This window comes from Schistocerca nitens, chromosome 5 (assembly GCF_023898315.1).
Source record: "Schistocerca nitens isolate TAMUIC-IGC-003100 chromosome 5, iqSchNite1.1, whole genome shotgun sequence".
In the NCBI taxonomy this organism is placed as follows: Eukaryota; Metazoa; Arthropoda; class Insecta; order Orthoptera; family Acrididae; genus Schistocerca; species Schistocerca nitens.
Genome location: NC_064618.1, coordinates 486686736 through 486711499, shown reverse-complemented (window position 1 = coordinate 486711499; position 24764 = coordinate 486686736). Strand labels below are relative to the sequence as shown.

General features: G+C 43.9%; 1 protein-coding gene across 1 annotated transcript in view; it reads left to right on the top strand.

Moving 5' to 3' along the window:
- The first annotated feature begins 363 nt into the window (after window positions 1–363).
- LOC126260871 (centlein-like) overlaps window positions 364–24764 on the top strand; it is a 571430-nt gene continuing 547029 nt past the window's right edge. The window contains exon 1 of the mRNA XM_049958305.1: window positions 364–484. The gene's annotated coding sequence lies outside the window, so the exon portion shown is untranslated. The remainder of the gene's footprint in view (window positions 485–24764) is intronic.

The following is a 24764-nucleotide window of genomic DNA, read 5'->3' as shown; positions in this document are numbered from 1 at the left end:
ATTTTTGTTAATAAGTAACAGGAATTTCTCAAGTTCTCTGGTATCACCAATGGCAATTTTAAATTTTTCTTGCCCCCTCTTGCAGAAATTTCTGCTGACGCCCATGGCGCCAGCTGTAACTAGCACGTTGGAGAAATACTGTGCGTGCACGAAACTGATATGAATCTGGCAGCGTCCCCTCACCAGAATGGGAGAACGCAGGTCGCACGGTGCCACATGCGGGCGCGGCGACAGTTGCGCCGGGAAGTAGGCTTCAGCCGTCCTCCCTCCGGTGAGCAGGTAGGTGAAGCGCAGTGCGCATGCGCACCGGCACGGCGCGTGGGACGCCTCGGCAGCTACAGGTGGCAGCGCGCGTCAGTTGTGCGGTGCACTCCGAAGGGTCAGCACGCGTCACAGGAGCGCGGGTCAGACCGGCGTCACATCACCAGCCAGCCGACATCACGACACGCGGCGACCCCTCGGCCGACCGAGCGTCACCCTGCAGGTCAGTGCAGCGTGCCGGCGCCCGCTGCTGCTCCGTAATCGACGCACGTTACGCCTACCCATTGCTACGCCAGGACAGTTGGTTATTTTTTCCCCTATACTTCGTGCCAATGTGTGCTACCTGGGAGAGAAGTGTGCATATCTAGGCAGCTAGTGGTTCGGATCGAACATTTGTGTGTAAATCTATTTCAGTTCATGTGCGCCGACTTGACTGACGATAGCCGTACCTCGTGAATACCTGCACTACTAGTTCTGTTACTGCTCTGTTCCCCAGGCGTGGTCACTGCATCGTTACACGTGACCTCCAGGTGACATTTGATTTCACATTAGGATTCGAATCCATCCAAATGGACCAGACCAGTTTATTACTAATATCTTACCAAATGTTTGTTGAAGTATTAGCACTGCGAAGTTCGACGATTTTTACCAGTATATTGCTAAGATCACCATCGTTGTCATTCGGACACTGTTCTATTAGAGGCAGCTTCATGCATATAAATCGCTACAACTCACACACATCTGAATCGTTTGGTACGTTTTTATAGTTTTTTGTTTTGTTTTATCTTATAAAGCGTAGTTTCCGTTAAAAACAAAAGACTTCTATCAACACGAAGCCGGCTTTTAAGCATTACGCTGTTTTACAAGGCATAGTCCTAAGGGAAGTGGACTGACTTCCGACCCATAAATCAGAACAACCAATTAGTTGTGAATGAGATAGTTTAAACTTTGAAGTGTAACCTGAACAATTGCACTACACAGTGCTTTTGCGCCCACAGGTAACTGTTAAGGTTTTGTCATACTAAGCAGCAGAAAAACACCAAAAGGTCTAATTCCGTCTGAAACGAGTATCCTTAGATCAGAAGTATGATATTTTAAACATGCCGAGACGAAACATATGTCCATTTTGCCCCATAAGAATTCCGTCATTTGTACTGAAAGCAATCGTATTTCCATTCACGTTTTGTCGTAATTGCCTGCAGTCATGGACTGTTCGGCTGGTCCCGGCGGAGGTTCGAGTCCTCCCTCGGGCATGAATGTGTGTGTTTGTCCTTAGGATAATTTAGGTTAAGTAGTGTGTAAGCTTAGGGACTAATGACCTTAGCACTTAAGTCCCATAAGATTTCACACACATTTGAACATTTTGTCGTAACTGCCGTATTGCGGCTTTATTCATTTCTGATAAGTATAAGTATATCGAAGGTAGTAACTTATTGCAAACTGCTCGCACACGTCGCGTGTATAACAAAAAGTGTAATCGTTTAACTGCAAGTTTGAATTCGATAAGAACTTTCTTCAAAGGAATAAGATTTTAATGCCGTGTCTGCTGCATTGCTACAGCCCAACTGAATCAATGATTGCTCTAGAAACTTTATCGATGTCGTTGCAGGGCACTATATCGTACTTCATGCAGTCGCCCGTCGTTGAAGTACACCCACTGTCAAAATTACGATAACGCTATTCGTTCCTAGAGCTTAGCACAGTTTGCTTCGCGGTACCTCGATTGATGACATTAGAGGGGGAACCTTCACTACCGGATCTGACTAATGCTTAAACCGCAGCCTCACCCGTACCATTGTCTTTAGGAATTCAGAAGAGGGACGTGAAGCGTATACTGGTTTCGCACTCAGCAACTTCCGCATATTTGAACCTCTGAATTCATCGATCAGACGCGCGTTACTGTGTACTCTGCACGACTTCCAGTTGTCTGATGAGGCAATATCGCATGTGTGGTCGTCACGGCAACGACAAAATATTGGAGTGCTCTCTCTCTGGTCAGATGAGCAAATACCAGACCCTGCAGTGCGTGTGGTCATGTGGTCTGCATTCTGGTGGAGTACACGCTCGCCTTTGGTTCAGGGGGACACGAGGAGGCCGGATATCTTCGTGTCCTTCGACGGACTAGGCCATCTGCCGGCTGACACTTTCACCCCTTACCGACGATCAAGCCAAAGCGAGGAGCGGTATGCATAATCAGCTCGTGTACCCACTGGCGTTCTCCAGGATCAGAAGTTACCCATCCGGTCTCCAGCATGATCATTTGGGTAATTGCTACTATACGTATAAATAGCGCCACAACATGCTCCTTGTCACTTTTTATGTAAATTTTTGCATAATTTCAAGCGTCCACTGGCTATCGTGCGTATTACGACTTTTATCCGTCGATACTCCGTTTCACACGAAGAAATACACTGAGGAAAATGGAAAGTGTAACACTGTCAAGTACAAGTCGGGGATTTATCAAACTTCCTGAATATGTTTTCACATAACGGGAACTAATTGATTAAACTTTTCGTTCCATTTCGAAATGATGTCCATCATCAATATGGGTATGAAGCGTGACGCTCCCCCTCCCGCTGGGTCATGAATATGCTCTCTGATTTGTGGTGACATGAAAGCGAACAGCCTCTGCACGAGGAATTTCTTACCGTGCCTGTAACATACGCTGAGTCAGTCCGTGAAGATTGATGACTGAAGGCTGGTATGGAAGTTTGTCTTTCCATTACATGCAAGACATGCTCTACGGGGTGACAGATCAGGGGATCGAGCGGGCCAGCGAAGGGTCTGTACTTTCCTCAAATCATTTGTGATGTGAACTGTGGTACATGCTCTTGTGTTATAAAGCTGGAGTATGCCATTTGGCATCCTGGTGATGGAGGGTATGACATACTTTCCACATGCTGGCGAGCATTCAGCCTTTTTTCAGAAATTACTATATCAGTCCTTTGTCGTATTCTGTGCACCAATGATCCATCTTTCCGTCAGAGTCAGTAGAACGATCCTTCGTTCGTCTCGTGGTGTACACCTCCTGGAAAGACCTGAACCTAGTCTTCTTGCCAAATTGTTGTCTTGACTTCATCTGGTCACACTTGTTCTGCATTTATCGCAACTACGGCCGACTGTCTGTGCTCCCATGCTCCTCGACTATTCTCAAAGTCTGAAAAATGGCTCTGAGCACTATGGGACTGAACATCTGTGGTCATAAGTCCCCTAGAACTTAGAACTACTTAAACCTAACTAACCTAAGGACATCACACACATCCATGCCCGAGGCAGGATTCGAACCTGCGACCGTAGCAGTCGCGCGGTTCCTGACTGAGCGCCTAGAATCGCTAGACCACCGCGGCCGGCTCAAAGTCTGAAAAATAGCAAGAAGTTGCACGTTGTAACTTCTCTGTTTTATAAATCTCTCTCTCTCTCTCTCTGTGTAGTGTAGTGTAGTGTAAGTGCACGAAACTAATTACTGAAAAATGTGATTAAATTGAAAATTTGTGGTAAAGACTATGGGACGAAACTGCTGAGGTCATAGGTCCCTTGCCGGCCGGGGTGGCCGAGCGGTTCTAGGCGCTACATTCTGGAAACGCGAGACCGGTACGGTCGCAGGTTCGAATCCTGCCTCGGGCATGGATGTGTGTGACGTCCTTAGGTTAGTTAGGTTTAAGTAATTCTAAGTTCTAGGAGACTGATGACCTCAGAAGTTAAGTCCCATAGTGCTCAGAGCCAGTTTTTTCATCGGTCCCTGGCTTACGCACTACTTAATCTAACTTAACCTAACTTACGCTAAGGACAACACACACACACACACATGCCTGAGGGAGGACTCGAACCTCCGACGGGGGAAGCCGCGTGAACCGTGAAAAGACGCCTAAGACTGCACGGCTACCCGCGCGGCAATGTGATTACTGAATCCCTGCATTGCTCTGTCGAGTGAATAGTGGTGTGTTGCCTGATGTCACAGTGATTCAACATCTCAAAAATACACCGAAATAAAACCAATAAAAATTGCACATCAAATGGACAACTAAATTTTGTGTCTTAATAAATTATCCAAATTACTTTAATAAAAGTTCACTGCCGATTTAGGAAGCTAACTTGCGAAGCAAAACTCTGAATACGAATAATGTTTCAGTCTCGGACATATCACACTATACATTAAAATGTACTTTGTATAGCAAGAAAATAACTTCAAAACTGAATGTAAACTATGTGGCATAATCACTGAAATGACGTTGTTCCGAATGTATATTGTAACTGTACGACTATCACCCTGAACTACACTGGCGGAAAAAAAAATCGCAACACGAAGGAACAAGTAATGCAGAGTAATGTAATTTCGGGAATTAATTGGTCTAGGTAACGTATTTAAGAGATTAAAGTTCCAAGATCACAGGTTAATGAAGCGCGAAATAAGCCATGGAAAATGTGAAACGCTGGTACCTTAATAACAAGTGCAACTGCCAAAATGTTGAATGCAAGCATGCAGATGTGCATGCATTGTTTCGTACAGGTGCCGAATGTCAGTTTGTGGAGTGGTGTTTCACACCTGTTGCAGTTGGTCGGTCACTACAGGGACGGTTAATGGTAGTTATGGATGAGGCTGAAGTTGTCGTTCGATGATGCCCCATATGCGCTCGATTGGAAACAGCTCTGGTGATCGAGCAGCACAAGGCAACATGACGACACTCTGTAGAGCACATTGGGTTACAACAGCGGCATCTGGGCGAGCGTTATCCTGTTGGAAAACACTCTGTGTAATGCTTTTCATGAATGGCAACACAACAGGTCGAATCAACAGACTGAGGTACAATTTTACAGTCAGGGAGCGTGGGATAACTACGAGAGTGCTCCTGGTGTCGTACGAAATTGTACCCCATCCATAACTCCAGGTGTAGGTCCAGTGTGGCTAGTCCGCAAACAGGCTGGTTACAGGCCCTCAACTGGCTTCCTTTTAACCAACACATGGCCATCACTGGCACCGAGGCAAAACTATCTTTCATCAGAAAACACAACAGACCTCCACCCTGCCCTCCAATGAAATCACGCTTCACACCACTCAAATCTCAAATGGCGGTGGTTTGGGATCAGCGGAATGCAAGCTACAGTGCGTCTGACTAGGAGCTGTCCTCGAAGAAACCGACTTGTAATAGTCCGTCGTGTCAGTATGGTGCCAACTGCTGCTCAGATTGCTGCTGCAGATGCAGTACGACGAGCCAGTCATACGCAGAATACGACGGTCTTCCCTCTGGATAGTACCACGTGTTGTCCGGAGCCGGTCTCCTTGCAACCACACATTCCCGTGACTACCGCTGTTCGCAGTCATGTGCAGTGTCTACATTCCTGCCAGGCCTCTCTGCAGTATCGCAGAAGGAACATCCAGCTACTCGTTGCCCTTGTACATGACCTCGTTCAAACTCAACGAGGTGCTGATAATGGAGTCGCTGTCGCCTTAAAGGCATTCTTGACTAACATTAACTCACAACGTCCAGTCTAAGAGGTAACTAGCGCTCGTGACTGGTAAAGCGACCATTTAAAGCAACTTGATCTGCATCCTCATAGTGGCGCTACAAGTGCCACTCTTATACGACGGGTACGAAATCTGAATACGCATCATTTTTCAGATGTAGATACCCACCTACCAACTTTGATTTATGTTATTTATTTATTTATTTATTTATTTATTTATTTATTTATTGTTCCGTGGGACCACATTTAGGAGAAGTCTCCATGGTCATGGAACGAGTCAATACATGAAATTATAACACGATTGTAGAAACAGATAAAATGAAATATAAGAAACATATTCAGGCGACAAGTCGTTAGTTTAAATAAAGAAAATCAAGAATGTAACACTGGAATTTGCTTAATTTTTTAGCTCTTCCAGGAGCTCCTCGACAGAATAGAAGGAGTGAGCCATGAGGAAACTCTTCAGTTTGGACTTAAAAGTGTTTGGGCTACTGCTAAGATTTTTGAGTTCTTGTGGTAGCTTATTGAAAATGGATGCAGCAGAATACTGCACTCCTTTCTGCACAAGAGTCAAGGAAGTGCATTCCACATGCAGATTTGATTTCTGCCTAGTATTAACTGAGTGAAAGCTGCTAACTCTTGGGAATAAGCTAATATTGCTAACAACAAACGACATTAAAGAAAATATATACTGTGAGGGCAATGTCAAAATTCCCAGACTATTGAATAGGGGTCGACAAGAGGTTTTCGAACTTACACCATACATAGCTCGAACAGCCCGTTTTTGAGCCAAAAATACCCTTTTTGAATCAGAAGAATTACCCCAAAAAATAATACCATATGACATAAGCGTATGAAAATATGCGAAGTATACTACTTTTCGTGTTGAAATGTCACTTATTTCAGATACTGTTCTAATGGTAAATAAAGCGGCATTTAGTTTCTGAACAAGATCCTGAACATGGGCTTTCCACAACAGCTTACTTTCTATCCGTACGCCTAGGAACTTGAACTGTTCCGTCTCGCTTATAACATGCCCATTCTGTCTGATTAAAATGTCAGTTCTTGTTGAATTGTGAGTTAGAAACTGTAAAAACTGAGTCTTACTGTGATTTAGCATCAAATTATTTTCCACAAGCCACGAACTTATATCATGAACTACATTATTTGATAATGTTTCAATATTACACACAAGATCCTTCACTACCAAGGTGGTGTCATCAGCAAACAGAAATATTTTTGAATCACCTGTAATACTAGAAGGCGTATCATTTATATAAACAAGAAACAGCAGTGGCCCCAGCACCGACCCCTGGGGAACGCCCCATTTAACAGTGCCCCATTGGGACTGAACATCATTACCACTCTCAATATTGCGGAGGATTACCTTCTGCTTTCTGTTCTTAAAGTAGGAGGCGAACCAATTGTAAGCTACTCCCCTTACTCCATAATGTTCCAACTTCTGCAGTAATATTTTGTGGTCAACACAGTCAAAAGCCTTCGTTAAATCAAAGAAAACACCTAACGTTCGCAACCTTTTATTTAATCCGTCCAAAACCTCACAGAGAAAAGAGACTATAGCATTTTCAGTTGTTAAGCCACTTCTAAAACCAAACTGTACATTTGACAGCAAATTATGTGAATTTAAATGCGCCTGTAACCTTGTATATACAACCCTCTCGATAACTTTAGCAAACACCGATGGCATAGAAATAGGTCTATAATTGTCAACATTATCCCTGTCTCCCTTTTTATAACGTGGCTTCACTACCGAGTACTTTAATCGGTCAGGAAACCGACCACTCCTAAAGGAAAAGTTACAGATATGGCTAAGTACTGAGCTAACATACGTGGAACAATACTTCAGTATTCTGCTAGATACCCCGTCATATCCATGAGAGTTCTTCGTCTTTAGTGATTTAATTATTAACTCAATCTCACTCTTGTCAGTATCATGGAGGAGCATTTCAGGTAACAGTCTCGGAACACTTTTTTCTAAGAGCGCTATATGATTCCCTGTTGGGACTAGGTTTCTATTTAGTTCACCTGCTATATTCAGAAAGTGATTATTAAATACTGTACATATATGCGACTTATCAGTAACACGGACATTCCCACTACGCACTGATTCTATATTCTCGACCTGTCTCTGCAGACCAGCCACTTCCTTTACGACTGACCATATGGTTTTAATTTTATCCTGAGACTTAGCTATTCTATCTGCATACCACATACTTTTTGCCTTCCTAATAACTTTTTTAAGCACCTTACAATACTGTTTGTAATGGGCTGCTGCATTTAGATTTTGACTGTTTCTAACGTTTTGATATAATTGCCAGTTTGTTCTACAAGATTTTCTTATCCCATTAGTCAGCCACCCAGGCTGCCTGTTTGTGCTAGTACCCTGTTTCGAACGTTCTAACGGAAAGCAACTTTCAAAGAGCACGAGAAAAGTCTTGAGGAAACCATTATATTTATCGTCTACTGTATCAGCACTATAAACATCTTGCCACTCTTGTTCCTTGATAAGGTTTACAAAAGTCTGTACAGCAACTGGATCAGCTTTCCTAAAAACTTGGTAACTATATTTAACATGTGTTGCAGCACAAAAATCTTTTAGACTTAAAATTTGTGCATCATGATCTGAAAGGCCATTCACCTTTTTGCTAACAGAATGCCCTTCTAATAATGACGAATGAACAAAAATATTGTCTATGGTTGTTCTACTGTTCCCTTGCACTCTCGTTGGAAAGAATACGGTTTGCATAAGATTATATGAATTAAGGAGGTCTACCAGCATCCTTTTCCTTGCACAATCACTTATACAATTAATATTGAAGTCACCACATATAACTAACTTTTTGTATTTCCTATAAAGTGAACCAAGAACCTCCTCTAGCTTTAGCAAAAATGTTGTGAAATCGGAGTCTGGGGATCTATAAATAACAACAGTAAGAAGTTTAGCTCCACTAAATTTAACCACACCTGCACAACATTCAAACACCTTTTCAGTGCAGTACTTTGAAACATCAATTGACTCAAATGGGATACCGTTTTTCACATACATGGCTACTCCCCCACACCGCAAAGAGCTCCAAGAAAAGCTGCCAGCCAACCTGTATCCTGGTAAAGGAAGCCTCTGAATTATCTCCTTATTTAAGAAGTGTTCAGATATACCAATAATTTCAGAGTCAACATCTATAAGCAGTTCACTAACTTTAATACCTTGTATATTTTGATGAAATATACTAATTCCCTCATTAATCGGATACCCAAGCTTTGTAGAAAGTGGTTTCTTTGTTAGAGAGACTTCCCTTAAGCAGGAATACCTATCAGCTGACTTCAATCTAAAGAAGGTACAGCTCTAACACCCACAACTACCGGAATTTTCCCATGAGTGATCCCACCACCCCCACCTATGCTGTCACCTATAAGTTTTGCCAACCTCCCCTTCCCATACCTGTTGAGGTGCAGGCCATGTCTAGTGAAACCCGTCCTGCTGATAGACTCCACCGACACCACTGAAATGTGACTCATGCCTTCTGTCATCAGCGCACCCCCAAGTCTCATGTTATTACGCCTGATGGCTGTATTAAGATGAGGCCGATCGTGACGCTGAAACAGTTCCACGAAATGCACATTCGTGTTGCCAGTCTGAGTGGCTATCTTTTCCAGGTCACCATCTATGTCATACTCCCCATCCCTATCAATACTATTACCAGCCCCACCCACAATCACTACCTGATCCTCTTTAGTAAAATCCCTACATAGCCCCCCTATGATAAAAGTCACCTGAGCCAATCCTGCATTAGGCTTCACAATGCTGGTGACCTGGTACTCACTCCCCAAAACTTCCTGCAACTGCTGGCCTACACCTCTACCATGAGAACTATCTAACAGCAGAACCTTCTTCTTTCTCTTAGACTTTGCAACTGTCCTAGCCACCGTAACTGCTGAGGTATGCTGCATACTTCCTACATCTACAGCTACTAGAGATTCCTCTCCACTAGACTCTGACAGTTGGTCATATCTATTACAAACACCAATAGTAAAACTATCTGAAAATCTCCTTCTCCTAGCAGATCTCTTGCCAACAGCCAGCTCCCATTCCCCAACCCCCTTCTCCCTCCTCATCCTATCTAGCTCCTCCTGTGCGTTTTTCAACTGCACCTGAAGGGCACAGATCTTACGCTCCTGCTCCTCTATCAACTTACTCTTGCTACATAACCTACAGTTCCAGGAGAGGATCTCACCAGAATGCCCACTGGCTTCCCCACTGCATTCCCCCCAGTGAAAAAACTTCGAACAAGTCTCACACCGCAATCCACTACTCACGAACCTACGGCAAAGCCCACACTTCTCACCCATGGTAAAATTTTACAATTATTGAAACAAGAAAACAACTTTATCTAAGTTCCGCTACTACAATAAGAAGATGTTAATAACTGACTACAATAATCACAAACTTGCTCTACAAGGGAAGTAACTACTATTATTGACAGTATTAATCAACAACAAATGAGAATATAACAAAATACTAACACAGAAAGAAAATCAAACGTCTAATGACAGTAACGAAACTGAAAGCAGTTCGCAAAAATTTCTTCTGAAGTTATTTCACAGGAAAACACCAAGAACACCGGTTGAAGACTACTAAAGTTCCTAAATAAACTACTATACACAAACAATCAATTAGTACTTAGCTTTCGATGCGCCGCTACAGCTGCAACTGGTCAGCGCGGAATGTAAACACGGGTAAGAGGTTAAGTTGCTCGATACGAAACACTCACAAATATCAGGCCACAACACAAGAAATGCAGAGGTGAATGAAGAAACCACTAATAAGTCACTTATATAGTAAATATTATCACAAAAACAGTTAAAATATATATCTGAAACCTAAAAATAGATGAAAACTTAGAGAGCGATCTCACACGCAGTCACGCGCTTATGACGTCACACCAAAGACAGTTGCTTAACTGCTTCTTCCGTCAATGTATAACGCAAACAATAACACATGTAATTTACAAACAGACATCTAAATTTTTAATATAATCAACTGCTTCAATTGTTGACACTCAGGAAATCGTCTAAAGTACCACTATAGACCCTGTTGGGACGTCATTTAAATATGTGGCAAACGGTTTGGCTGGCCGATCCACACTCACAATTTGAAGATGGAGCCTTACCTCATCTATGAAGAGCGTCCGTGCTTTGGCCATGTTGCGTATTCTGCTAAACAAAAATGGTTCAAATGGCTCTGAGCACTATGGAACTTAACTTCTGAGGTCATCAGTCCCCTAGAACTTAGAACTACTTAAACCTAACTAACCTAAGGACATCACACACATCCATGCCCGAAGCAGGATTCGAACCTGCGACCGTAGCGGTCGCGCAGTTCCAGACTGTAGCGCCTAGAACCGCTCGGCCACTCTGGCCGGCACTGCTAAACATTGTCCGTGTTCTGAGCGGTTCGTCAGAGGCATGGTGTTTCTTTCTTTCTTATACAGGCAAGTTCTGGCAATGTGGAGGGCAATCCTCTGTTGTCCAGTCTCGTTCCTGTGCGTATGTTAGGTCGAAGTGAGACGTGTGCAGCTCCACGGCTATTTCATGGATGATTTTCTTGATCAAAGCCGTTGTCTTTATAGCATAACCGCATCATGGTCGATAGGGAGTTATTGGTTGCCTTGTATGCGTTTGAACTCATCGAGTCAAGCTGCTTTTCGTCAAGTCCAGGGGCGGGACGTGGCATATTATGGACAGCCATTCTACGGGGGCTGATCTTAGAGAATCTTGGTAATTCTCATTTGTGAGTTCATTTTGAGTCGAGAGTTTGTGTGTGTGCATTATTGAGCAATAAATATCACCATATTCCACAGCAGAGTAGACTATGCCAAGTGCTGAAGTGCGCAGAGTTTCACCAGCGGAGCCTCAGGTTCTTCCACACAGTTTATGTAAGATGTTCCTTTGTTCGCATCTTCGCAGGTTCTTCTTTTAGGACAGTGTCCGGTAAAATGTAACCCCTAGATACCTTGGATGCTGATTGTGGTGAAGTAGCCTCTCATACGCACCCCCATACCATGTCTGTAGGAGTGGCTTTTTCTGTGCTGAAAAAGAAGTCACACGCCGATGAAATTTTAATCTACATATCCTACAGGCACGAAAATACGGGAGAATCCGTTTGGTTACGTTGGACCGTGGCTTTCATGTTTAACACTTTTCCTCCGTTATGATCCATCGCCTGGCAACAGGCTTTCGGGGCCTCGCATATCAAATGTGGAAATCTGTAGTGTCGATGGTGGTTCTGTGACCGCGTAGACGTAATGTTGTCTTATTGATGATCACGATGATGATGGAGGGGATAAAATTAGCCCTTGCTTTCTCGAATAGCACCAGCAGGGAGCAGAGCTTAACCTCCACAACTTTCCTCTCGGTACTAATCAGTATCTGATGAAATTTTCTTTTCCGACAGGAGTCGAACAGGTTAGCCCGTGTCGAGTGTCACAGTGTCATTATCTCAGCGACGTCGGCTGCACAGGTGAACAGGCAGAGAAGTTGGCCGTTACTGACACTGTTCAGTGCTCGCGATGCAGCAGCTTACAAACGTTATCATATCAGTACAGATAATCAATTAATCCACGAGCTGAAGCAGATGAATCGAGACGCTGTGACTAATGTGATAGGCTGTTTCCACGTCGGGCTAATTATGAAGCAGCAGCTGCCGTGTTAGCTTGCAGTGTCGATCCGTTTTGCTTGACAGGCAGGAATCTGGCGTAAGTGTGTCACAGTCCCTTGCTGCACTGAGTTAGGCATTCGTGGATGGCATGTGAGTAGAATGACTGCTTATACACCTCTGTGCGAACTCTAATGTGCCTGATTTTGTCTACACGGTCTCTGCGGGACACATACGTAGGGGGCTCAATAATATTCGTAGTCTCTGCCCCGAAGAATGTTTCTTGAAGTTCATGAAACGTATTCGCAGTTGCGAATACAAACAACCATCAGCTGTACAAGGGAATGCCGACAGTAAAAATTTGTGCCGTACCAGGTCTCGAAACGTAATTTCTCTTTATACGCGAGCGCTCGCCTTAACGGCTCTGGGTGGCCGAGCGGTTCTAGGCGCTACAGTCTGGAACCGCCCGACCGCTACGGTCGCAGGTTCGAATCCTGCCTCGGGCGTGGATGTTTGTGATGTTCTTAGGGTTAAGTAGTTCTAAGTTCTAGGGGACTGATAACCTCAGAAGTTAAGTCCCATAGTGCTCAGAGCCATTTGAACCATTTTTAACGGCTTTGGCTATCCGTGCATGACTCATGACGAGACCCAAACTTTTTTTTTTCCATAAGTCGTCGTTCCAGCGTCACAACCTGTACTCGTACACGCATTATGCAATTTCCGTTTGACGGAGGACATTTTGATTGAAAGTCGCTGCCAGGTATCGGGTGATAAATACCGTATTACAGTGCCTGCGTTATGAAGAAGAACGATGCAAACTTCCTGCGGAAAGGCATAGGCACTGCAATATCGTAACGGTTCTTAAAGTGATAAACTGGCTATTGGCTTCTGTCTCGTGTTCTTCAGCCGACGTTCATCTAATGATTTTTCTGACGTTTCGCCGGCACGAGTGGCTGACATTGTCAAAGCTTCACTCTCCATTGCCGGTGGTGAACTGGCCAGCCACTCGTGCTGGCGAAACGTCAGAAAAATCATTAGATGAACGTCGGCCGAAGAACACGAGACAGAAGCCAATAGGCAGTTTGTCAACAACTGTACACGAAAGCCTTAACAATTTTGGTTCTTAAAGTATTTTAACAAGAGGAACTCCTCTCAGATTTAGTGATAAAATGGCCCAAAAACTGAACACGGATCAAGCATGAAAGCAGGAAGAAGGTGTACTGAACTGTGGAAAAAGAAGCAAAATACAGTATAAACAGTGAACGGTCCAAGCTCAAGATGTATAACATCGAGCGTAATCTGATACCCGAGCCATCGTGGTTGTGTGCTCGCGGTGTTGGAGTCTGAAGAGGGAGATACGTGTTCAAATCTCAGTCGTGCCCCTTTTCTTTTCACAAAAGTATGAACCGACGTGTCTATTCGCTGTGTTACATTTATGTATGTTCGTGGACTAACGTCAGTTTGGAAGAGCGAGGTGTGCCGAAGGGTCATACAGAAGTACGTACCTCCAATTTGTTCCACCCAAGTACCACATGTTACGACTACTCAGTTCCGTTTTTTAAATTTGGACTCTTGAATTTCTTTATTGTAACATGTTTTACACCGTTTATTTGTTGTTTTCATTTCTGTTACGTGTCTATGCGGGACCTTCCCAGGCCTAACTACACATCACATTGATGCGACGGTAATACACTGAAGCGGTAAAGAAACTGGTATACGAATGCGTATTCAAATACACGCAGAATACGGCGCCGCGGTCGGCAGTGTCTATATAAGACAAGTGTCTGGCGCATTTGTTACATCGGTTACTGCTTCTACAATGGAGGTTATCAAGGGTTAAGTGAGTTTGGACGTGGTGTTATAGCCGGCGCACGAGCGATGAGATACAGTATTTCCGAGGTATCCTGAGGTGAGGATTTTGCCGTATGATCATTTCACGAGTGTACATTGAATATCAGTAATCCGGTAAAACATCTAATCCCCGACATCGCTGCGGCCGGAAAAGGCTCCTGCAAGAACGGGACCACCGAAGAGAATCGTTCATCGTGACAGAAGCGCAACCCTTCCGCAAATTCCTGCAGATTTCAATGCAGAGCCACCAACAAGATTCATCGTGCGAACCACTCAATGAAACATCATCGATATCGGCTTTCGGAGTCGAAGACCCACTCGTGTACCCTTGATGACTGCACGACACAAAGCTTTACGCCTGACCTGGGCCCTTCAACACCGACATTAGACTGCTGATGACTGGAAACATGTTGCCTGGTCGGACGAGTCTCGTTTCAAATTCTATCAAGCGGATGGACGTTTGCGCGTATGGAGACAGCCTCATGACACCAAGGACCCTGTATATCAGCAGGGGACTATTCAAGCCGTTGGAGGCTCTGTAATCGTGTGGGGCGTGTGCAGTTGGAGCGATATGGACCCTTGATACGTCTAGATAGGCTCTGATCGGTGAGATGTACGTAAGCCACCTGTCTGATCATCTACATCCATTCATGCCCATTGTGCATTCCCACGTACTTGGCCAATTACAGCAGGACAATGCGACACCCCAGAAGGCCAGAATTGCTGCAGAGTGGTCCCACAGACACTCTTCTGAGTTTAAACACTTCCACTGGCCGACAGACTCCCCGAATATGAACATTATCGAGCATATCTGGGATGCCTTGCAAGTGCTCTTCAGAAGAGATCTCCACCCCCTCGTAATCTTACGGATTTATAGACAGCCCTGCAGGGTTCATAGTGTCATTTCCCTCCAGCGCTGCTTCAGACATTAGTCGAGTCCTTGCCACGTCGTGTTGCGGCAGTTCTGCGTGCTCTCGGTGTCCCTACACGATATTTGGCAGGTGTAACAGTTTCTTAGGCTCTTCGGTGTATATATGCATACGGTCTGCAAAATGCGTCGCAAATACAGTTAATAGTAAAGAAATAATAAATTATAACATCGTGCCCCATGCAGTGCTTGTACTGCATGAATAGCGGAATAGTAGTAAGCGATAAACTTTTCCTGTCGTCATTTTGTACGGAATGTCAGCGAGAAAAAGTTTCGTATAGGTTTTAAATTATGTGTAAAGTTTGTTACAAGACGTTAGGTGCTCTCATTCTTAAATACTTGATAAATAAAGTCTGTGAACTCACGCGCCGCCGGCTACGCTTCTTTTTCACCGCTATCCTGACGCCCTTGATAGATGGTTCTTACGCTCACAACGACTGTTGCCTGACAGTAAAGTATAACAAGTTTGGTTGACATCGTTCCAGTGGTTTAGATGGAGATGTGGAACATACACACACACACACACACACACACACACACACACACACATATCAATTTTTCTAGTACTCGTACGTATGGACTTGTTCATACCGATCACGTTGAAGGATAGCACATCTCCTGCAAATGTACTTTAACAGTATTAGCTTTAAAATCTGAAGAAAACTGCGCACAGCAGCAACATTAATCATTAGACAGCCTCTTTAACCACACAGTAATTCGTTTCGTTCATTTACCCTGTATTTGTGAACCACAACATGAAAATGTTCGAAGCAAAGAGATTTCTGGCACCAGCTATAGATTAGAAACCCCTTTCTTTGTCACAATAGACAAAGCTTGTTAACTTGAAAACACTAATGTGGTCGTGGCATTCTTGTGTTTCGAACAGGATTTTAAGTTATATATGTGAATGAGTAACAATCGAATTCATCAAAACTATACTTGACTCGCATTCGGGAGGACGACGGTTCAAACACGCCTCCGGCCACCATGATCGAGGTTTCCGTGTTCTCCCTTAATCGCTTCAGGCAAATGCCAGGATGGTTCCTTTGAAAAGGGCACAGCCGACTTCCTTCCCCATCCTTCCCTAATCCGATGGCTTCGATGACCTCGCTGTATGGCCACCTCCGTCAAATGAACCTACCAACCATCAAAACTGGATATACTTGTCAGTAGAGTGACATAAGCGATCCTTATTTATAGAAAATTCACTTATTTTCAGTCCGTCGATCACTGTTTCACTATCTCAAAATTCGCGAGAAAAAAGTAAATGACAGTTGAGTTATGTCCTGTGATTATAGCGTTACAAAGTTAAAAGAATTTTCTATGTGTTTGGAATACAAACTTTGTATTTTGTACCGTTCGTACAGTTACAGAATAACCATTCTTAATAGAAATACTATCAGTTTCACTGTCATAAACTAAGGCCGAACTTCTATCCTGTCACTTTATATTTAAGTTTAAAAAATGTTTAATTGGTATAAAAACCCTGTAGTGGTTCTAAGTGCCCTCTTCGTGTGCTAACAGACTTAAAAATACTATCTTGAAATAATTTAAGTATAAAACATTCCAGAGCATTAAACATAAAAGATTACAGAAAATTTCTCAAATTGACAGATATATTTCATTACGCTGAAACAGTTGAAAATTTTATGAGATGTTTCCACTATTCTTTTCCATCAAATCATCGTACAGGAGCTGCTTTTCACTTGCACAACTTTTGCGGTGATTACTGGTTTCGGTCCAACAAGAGCGTCTTCAGACCTATACATCTGCCTATGTAGCAAGTTATAGCATGTTAGTGACAGAGTAAACTCCGTTACAAAGTTTAAAATTTTAATGTACGTTGTAAAGGGATGTACTCAGTCAGCAATATGAATATGACTGATTGCATAGGCTGCTGCAGGGATATGAAGGTGTTCTTCTTATTCCGAAACGAGTAACCACCATAAAACTTGTGCGACTGGCACGCGGAAAATACAGAATAGTTTTAATAGCGCTAATTTCATTGGCGAAGAAAGTCGGGTGGGATTTGCTTTAAGGATCGAATTTATTGCCGGCATGGTTCTTCAGTGCCTTTCAGAAATAAGACCGAAGAATTGCATAGCTCATACGGTCAAATGCCTCGCTAGATGCACAATAGTGAGTGTTGCGACGAATACAGGGATTAGCGACCACAAGGCAGTTGCTGCTAGGCTGAATACCGTAACACCTACAACCATCAAAAAGAAACGCAAAGTATATCTATTCAAAAAAGCTGATAAAAATGCTCTTAACGCGTTTTTAAGAGACAGCCTTCACTCTTTCCGATCCTATCATGTAAGTGTAGAAAAATTGTGGAATGTTTTCAAAGAGATAGTATCAACAGCAATTGAGAGATATATACCACATAAATTAATAAGTGATGGTACTGATCCCCCATGGGTACACAAAACGGGTCAGATCGTTGTTGCAGAAGCAACGAAAAAAGCATGCCAAATTTAAAAGAACGCAAAATCGCCAAGATTGGCAAAGTTTTGCAGAAGTTCGAAATATGACGCGTACTTATATGCGAGATGCTTTTAATAATTTCCACAACGAAATTCTGTCTCGAAATCTGGCAGAAAACCCAAAGAGATTTTGGTCATACAGAAAGCACACCAGTGGCAATACACAATCAATACCTTCACTGCGCGGTAAAAATGGTTCAAATGGCTCTGAGCACTATGGGACTTAACTTCTGAGGTCATCACTCCCCTAGAACTTAGAACTACTTAAACCTAACTAACCTAAGAACTACAAAATTGTTGAGGCTTTCGTGGCCACTTGTTGACAAACTGCCTATTGGCTTCTGTCTCGGGTTCTTCGGCCGACGTTCATCTAATGATTTTTCTGACGTTTCGCCAGCACGGGTGGCTGGCATTGTCAAAGCTTCACCCTCCATTGCCGGTGGTGAACTGGAGCCGAGCTCGCGGGCGCAGGCTATATGTACCTGGCGCGCCAACGTCCGAGGGCTTCTCCGCGGTCATTTCCGGTGCGGTTCTCCTCTTGCTACCTGCGACGGTCGTTCGCTGCAGTACGGGAAGCCAGGATCCGTTGACCTTAAGGCTTTCCTCTTTCTTGTTCAAGCTGTTCGCGTGTTTTTGTATTTCTACAGCTTCTCTGAACAAGCGCGTGTGATAGTGCTTCTGGCTGTAGAGAAGCACTATCACACGCGCTTGTTCAGAGAAGCTGTAGAAATACAAAAACACGCGAACAGCTTGAACAAGAAAGAGGAAAGCCTTAAGGTCAACGGATCCTGGCTTCCCGTACTGCAGCGAACGACCGTCGCAGGTAGCAAGAGGAGAACCGCACCGGAAATGACCGCGGAGAAGCCCTCGGACGTTGGCGCGCCAGGTACATATAGCCTGCGCCCGCGAGCTCGGCTCCAGTTCACCACCGGCAATGGAGGGTGAAGCTTTGACAATGCCAGCCACCCGTGCTGGCGAAACGTCAGAAAAATCATTAGATGAACGTCGGCCGAAGAACCCGAGACAGAAGCCAATAGGCAGTTTGTTAACCTAAGAACATCACACACATCCATGCCCGAGGCAGGATTCGAACCTGCGACGTAGCGGTCGCCCGGTTCCAGACTGTAGCGCCTAGAACCGCTCGGCCACTCCAGCCGGCCACTGCGCGATAACAACGGTGAGGTCACTGATGACAGTGCCACTAAAGCAGAGTTGTTAAACACGGTTTTCCGAAACTCCTTCAATAAAGAAGACGGAGTAAATATTCCTGAATTCCAATCAAGAATAACTGCCAAGATGTGAAACATAGAAGTAGATATCCTCGGTGTAACAAAGCAGCTTAAATCACTTAATAAAGGCATGCCCTCCGGTCCAGATTGTATACCAGTCAGGTTCCTCTCCGAGTATGCTGATAAAATAGCTCCATATTTAGCAATTATATACAACCACTCGCTCACAGAAAGACACGTACCTAAAGACTAGAAAATTGCTCAAGTCACACCAATACCCAAAAAGGGAAGTAAGAGTAATCCGCTGAATTACAGGCCTAGATCACTAAAGTCGATTTGCAGTAGGGTTTTAGAACATATACTGTATTCGAACATTATGAAGTACCTCGAAGAAAACGATTTATTGACATATAGTCAGCACGGATTCAGAAAATATCAACACAACTAGCTCTTTATACTCATGAAGTAATAAGTGCTATCGACAGGGGATGTCAAATTGATTCCATATTTTTAGATTTCCAGGAGGCTTTCGACACCGTTCCTCACAAGCGTCTTCTAATCAAACTGCGTGCCTACGAAGTATCGCCTCAGTTATGCGACTGGATTCGTGATTTCCTGTCAGAAAGGTCACAATTCGTAGTAATAGACGAAAGTCATCGAGTAAAACAGAAGTAATATCCGGCGTTCCCCAATGAAATGTTATAGGCCCTCTATTGTTCCTGATCTATATTAACGACGTAGAAGACAATCTGAGTAGCCATCTTAGATTGTTTGCAGATGACGCTATCATTTACCATCTTGTAAAGTCATCAAATGATCAAAACTACTTGTAAAATGATTTAGATAAAATATCTGTATGGTGCGAAAAGTGGCAATTGACCCTGAATAAAGAAATGCGCGAAGTTATTCACACGAGTACTAAAAGAAATGTGCTAAATTTCGATTACGCGATAAGTCATAGAAATCTGAGGGCAGTAAATTCAATTAAATACTTAGGGATTACAATTACAAATAACCTAAACTGGAACGATCACATAGATAATATTGTGGGTACAGCAAACCCAAGACTGCGATTCATTGGCAGAACACTTAGAAGGTGCAACAGGTCTACCAAAGAGTCTGCTCACACTACGCTTGTCCGCCCTATTCTGGAGTATTGCTGTGCGGCGTGGGATCCGCATCAGGTGGGACTGACGGATGACATCGAAAAAGTCCAAAGAAGGGCAGCTCGTTTTGTATTATCGCGAGATAGTGTCACAGACATGATACGTGAATTTGAGTGGCAATCGTTAAAACAAAGTCTTTTTCGTTGCGACGGGATCTTCTCACGAAATTTCAATCACCAGTTTTCCGATTGCGAAAACATTCTGTTGGCACCCACCTACATAGGGAGAAATGATCATCACGATAAAATAAGAGAAATCAGGGCTCGCACGGAAAAATTTAAGTTTTCGTTTTTCCCGCGCGCCGTTCGAGAGTGGAACGGTAGAGAGACAGCATGAAGGTGGTTCAAATGGTTCAAATGGTTCAAATGGCTCTGAGTACTATGCGACATAACTTCTGAGGTCATCAGTCGCCTAGAACTTAGAACTAATTAAACCTAACTAACCTAAGGACATCACACACATCCATGCCCGAGGCAGGATTCGAACCTGCGACCGTAGCGGTCGCTCGGGTCCAGACTGTAGCGCCTAGAACCGCACGGCCACGATGGCCGGCCATGAAGGTGGTTCATTGAACCCAGTGCCAGGCACTTTATTGTGAATAGCAGAGTAATCACGTGGATGTAGATGTAGATGTAGATCTTGTTGCTGTGTTGAGGCTGTGCTGCCAGAGAATCTCGACAGGCACTTCTCGGTGCAGCGTCCCGAAATAGCCCGCCGTGGGCGCACCCACAGCACCGCACCGCACCGCACCGCCTCCCGAATGTTGACAAAACACTTTGTCCCGTTGCCCCGTGTACAAAAAGCCGGCAGGCAGCTGCTGCGGGAGAGTGCTCGCAGCGTCCTGAAGTCCAAGCCTCCATTACGGAGATTCCACGTTTACTTTCGTGTCTGTCACAACCTCTGACACGTTAGTGGCACTGCTCGAGAGAGGAATGACGGCGCCGTATTACCGGCTGAGGCGTCAGTTGTATATACCGCTCTCGTGTTACGACTATGCGTGCTGATTCGCGGAAGTTGTCGTACTAGCCGCAGGTAGAGAGGTTTTTGTCGCAGTTTTGTGCTCTGTAAGACAAATAAACGACGCACTTCTAATGAATTATTCGAATGGGACAAAAATTGCCACATCTGATGTACATGCACAGACACACATATTACAACTTCAGAAATATTGGAAAATTTATTCAAGAGAATGAGCTTCACAAATTGAGCAAATCAGTAGCGCGTAGGTCCACCCCCGGCCCACATGCAATCAGTTATTCGCCGTGGCATTGATTAATACAGTTGTTAGCCGGCTGATATGGCCGAGCGGTTCTAGGCGCATACGTCTGGAACCGCGCGACCGCTACGGTCGCAGGATCGAATCCTGCCTCTGGCATGGATGTGTGTGATGTCCTTAGTTAGGTTTAAGTTCTAGGGGACTGATGACCTCAGGTGTAAAGTCCCATACTGATCAGAGCCATTTTAACCATTTTGAATACAGTTATGTGTCCTTCTGAGCGATATCGTGCCAAAATCTGTCCAACTGGCGCGTTAGATCATAAAAATCCCGAGCTGGTTGGAGGGCCCTGCCCAAAATGCTCCAAATGTTCTGTATCGGGGAGAGATCCGGCGACCTTGCTGGCCAAGGTAGGGTTTGGCACGCACGTAGAGAAGCAGTAGAAACTCTCACTGTGTGTGGGCGGACATTGTCTTGCTGAAATGTAAAGACAGGATAGCGTGCCATGAGGGGCAACATAACTGGACATACATCGTCAACTTAATACAGTGCTAACCCGCCCGACTAACCGCGCGGTCTAACGCGCTTCTTCCCGAGCCGGAAGGTGTGCCGGTCCCCGGCACGAATCCGCCCGGAGGATTTGTGTCGAGGTCCGGTGTGCCGGTCACCCTGTGGATGGTTGTTAAGGCAGATTTCCATCTGCCTCGGCGAATGTGGCTGGTTGCCTTCATTCCGCCTCCGTTACAGTATGTCGGCGATTGCTGCGCAGACACTGTCTCCACGTACGCGTACACCATAATTACTCTACCACGCAAAGATATGGGGTTACACTCGTCTGGTATGAGACGTTCACATTTTTAAAACCAAACGAGGTGTCAACGATGTAAAATAGTGTGGTTATTCGGGAGAATGTGACGGATATAAGGCTGATATACCATGTAGCTAAGATGATTCGGTTACCTTTTGAAAATACATCACATTTACGGAAAAAAAAATCAGGACGGAGAAAATAGAATTATTTCACGCTCTATTTGAGATGCTGGTTTCTAAATCTATTCTACGTCTTTTTGTGAGACAAACATTGTCCTACTGCAGCAACTTTTTGATAGTCTAGACCTCCTGGCAAAAAAAAAAATAGTTGGGTTCTTGATTATAGCAAAGTTGTTAAGACTGTATTGACATCAAATATATTGTGGCTCTCGAAATGCAGGAAGGAAAAAGTTAAAGTTTGTCCAAGATCGCTACCGTTGGAGACAGCACAACGTAGAAGAAGAAAATCAGCAATAGCCCATTCGAAGGCAGTATTCAACCAGCTACTCGGTGTGTTTGAGGGAAACCACGAAAAGTAAAAATAATTCTAGTCTTCTGATTGGTCCGCTGCACCAGCACGTTCAGTTTCCTGTGCTTGAAAACGTTTTCTTAACAGATTATGCGGCTGTTACCTGGTACTTAGACTTACTTCCGTATTACCATTCACAAAATATGATGCAGAATACTAGCTGATACGTAGACCAAATGAGGAGCTTCACTCTATCACCCAGATTGAATTATTTGACTTTTACTTATAGTGACACGCAAAAATAATCACATTAACTGCATTTCCAGACATGTTTTACTAGGAGCATTTTTCTTCATTGCCTCTAAGTAACGCCAGACACGTATTTACTCGTATGGTACCGCTGTAGTTCTTTAGACTATAATGATACCAACCATGAGCAAGCTTTCCCCAAGAGATCGCTCGCTAGCATTGAGAAATCTATTATTTGCTGTTTTTCCTGTTCAAAGATGTATTTTGCAAATCGTATGTACAATAACTTCTACAAGTGATCCATTGACTCGGATCTATAAGGGGCGATTGAAAGGTGATATAAAATGACTTTTTTTTTAATAATATCAGTATTTATACATGTGTTTGGAGAGTGAGGGAGAGAGATTGATTTTTGATTGAGGTTTTTACTTTAAGTCGTAACTGGTACCTGAATTTTGGTTGCTGCCTCCTTGAATGATCAGCTTCTGCACCAGTTGTTGAAGTATTGCAATTTGGAGGACGTTATTGTTCTTCAAGGTTTAAAATACGACTCTGTTAGTTACTTGGCCGTATTGCGGATAGCTTTGAGTCCAAGTTTTCGTAGCTTTTCATACCTAAGGGACCACTGTTATAAGTAAGTAAGGTCAAACAGCAATCTGCTTTTCGTGAGAAAAGAAGATTACTTGGCACACAAACTTCCTTCAAAATACACATCCTGCTACATCAAAATTGGTCAGTGGAGCTCAGCACCAGACTATTGTACAAGAACATAATCCAATTACTGTAATTAAGAAATTATGAGACGTTGTTACTTATTGAATGAAAACTATAGAGAATGCATTTCTTTTCCTGTATTTTAGTGAACTTTCTACACTTACAATTCTGTCGATTGATAGACGGCAACGACAATGAAGTTCACCTCCTTTTCCAAAAACAAGATATTTCTATTCTTCACTGCCGGAAAATTTGTATACATAAATGTTTGGCAACTCTTACACATACTTCACTCGGTTTTATGACTAAAATATCAAAAAATGGCTCTGAGCACTATGGGACTCAACTGCTGAGGTTATTAGTCCCCTAGAACTTAGAACTAGTTAAACCTAACTAACCTAAGGACATCACAAACATCCATGCCCGAGGCAGGATTCGAACCTGCGACCGTAGCGGTCTTGCGGTTCCAGACTGCAGCGCCTTTAACCGCACGGCCACTTCGGCCGGCCGACTAAAATATCAATTTTCATTAAATGTAACAATACGTTCTGAGCGACGGCCTAGCAATACGTCCTCTTTCCACAAGATACACATTAACAGTACTTTTTTTTATAAATCAATTGTCTTTTTTTTAGAGTCCATACTCAAAGATTCTCTAATATTATCGTTGCGGGGATTGCGCGCTAAAGAGTTTCTTACTGTCCAGCTGCGCTTCACTTCACTTCAAGTACTTTTTGAATCACATTTACATTTACGGTATTTACATAGATTACTGAGCTTCTCAGAATAAAATCAGGCACAAAATAGTTAAAGAAAAAAAAGCAGTGAGGCACACATAACATTACAGTGAGCGTTTGAGGGTGTTGCTACAGCTTATATGCAACATAGGGCAACTACGATGCGGGTATATAAGCACCGACAAGTAGTCTGGCATTCGTGCCTTTCCGACGTGCGTGCGGTAAATGCAGAAACGTGAACTATGACGACGTTATTACCAAATGCGTCGAAACAGGACCAACGAGCTGTTATTCTTTCCTTGGCTGCTGAAGGGCCGACACCGGTAGATATCCATCGGAAAGTGAAGAGTGTGTATGGCGCAGCATGTGTGTGGGAAACCATCGCTGTGGAATGGCGTGCCAGAGGTGCAGTGCAGGTCGCGGTTCGACACGGGACGCCGGTCGATTGGAGGAGGAGGAGGAGCTTAGTGTTTAACGTCCCGTCGACAACGAGGTCATTAGAGACGGAGCGC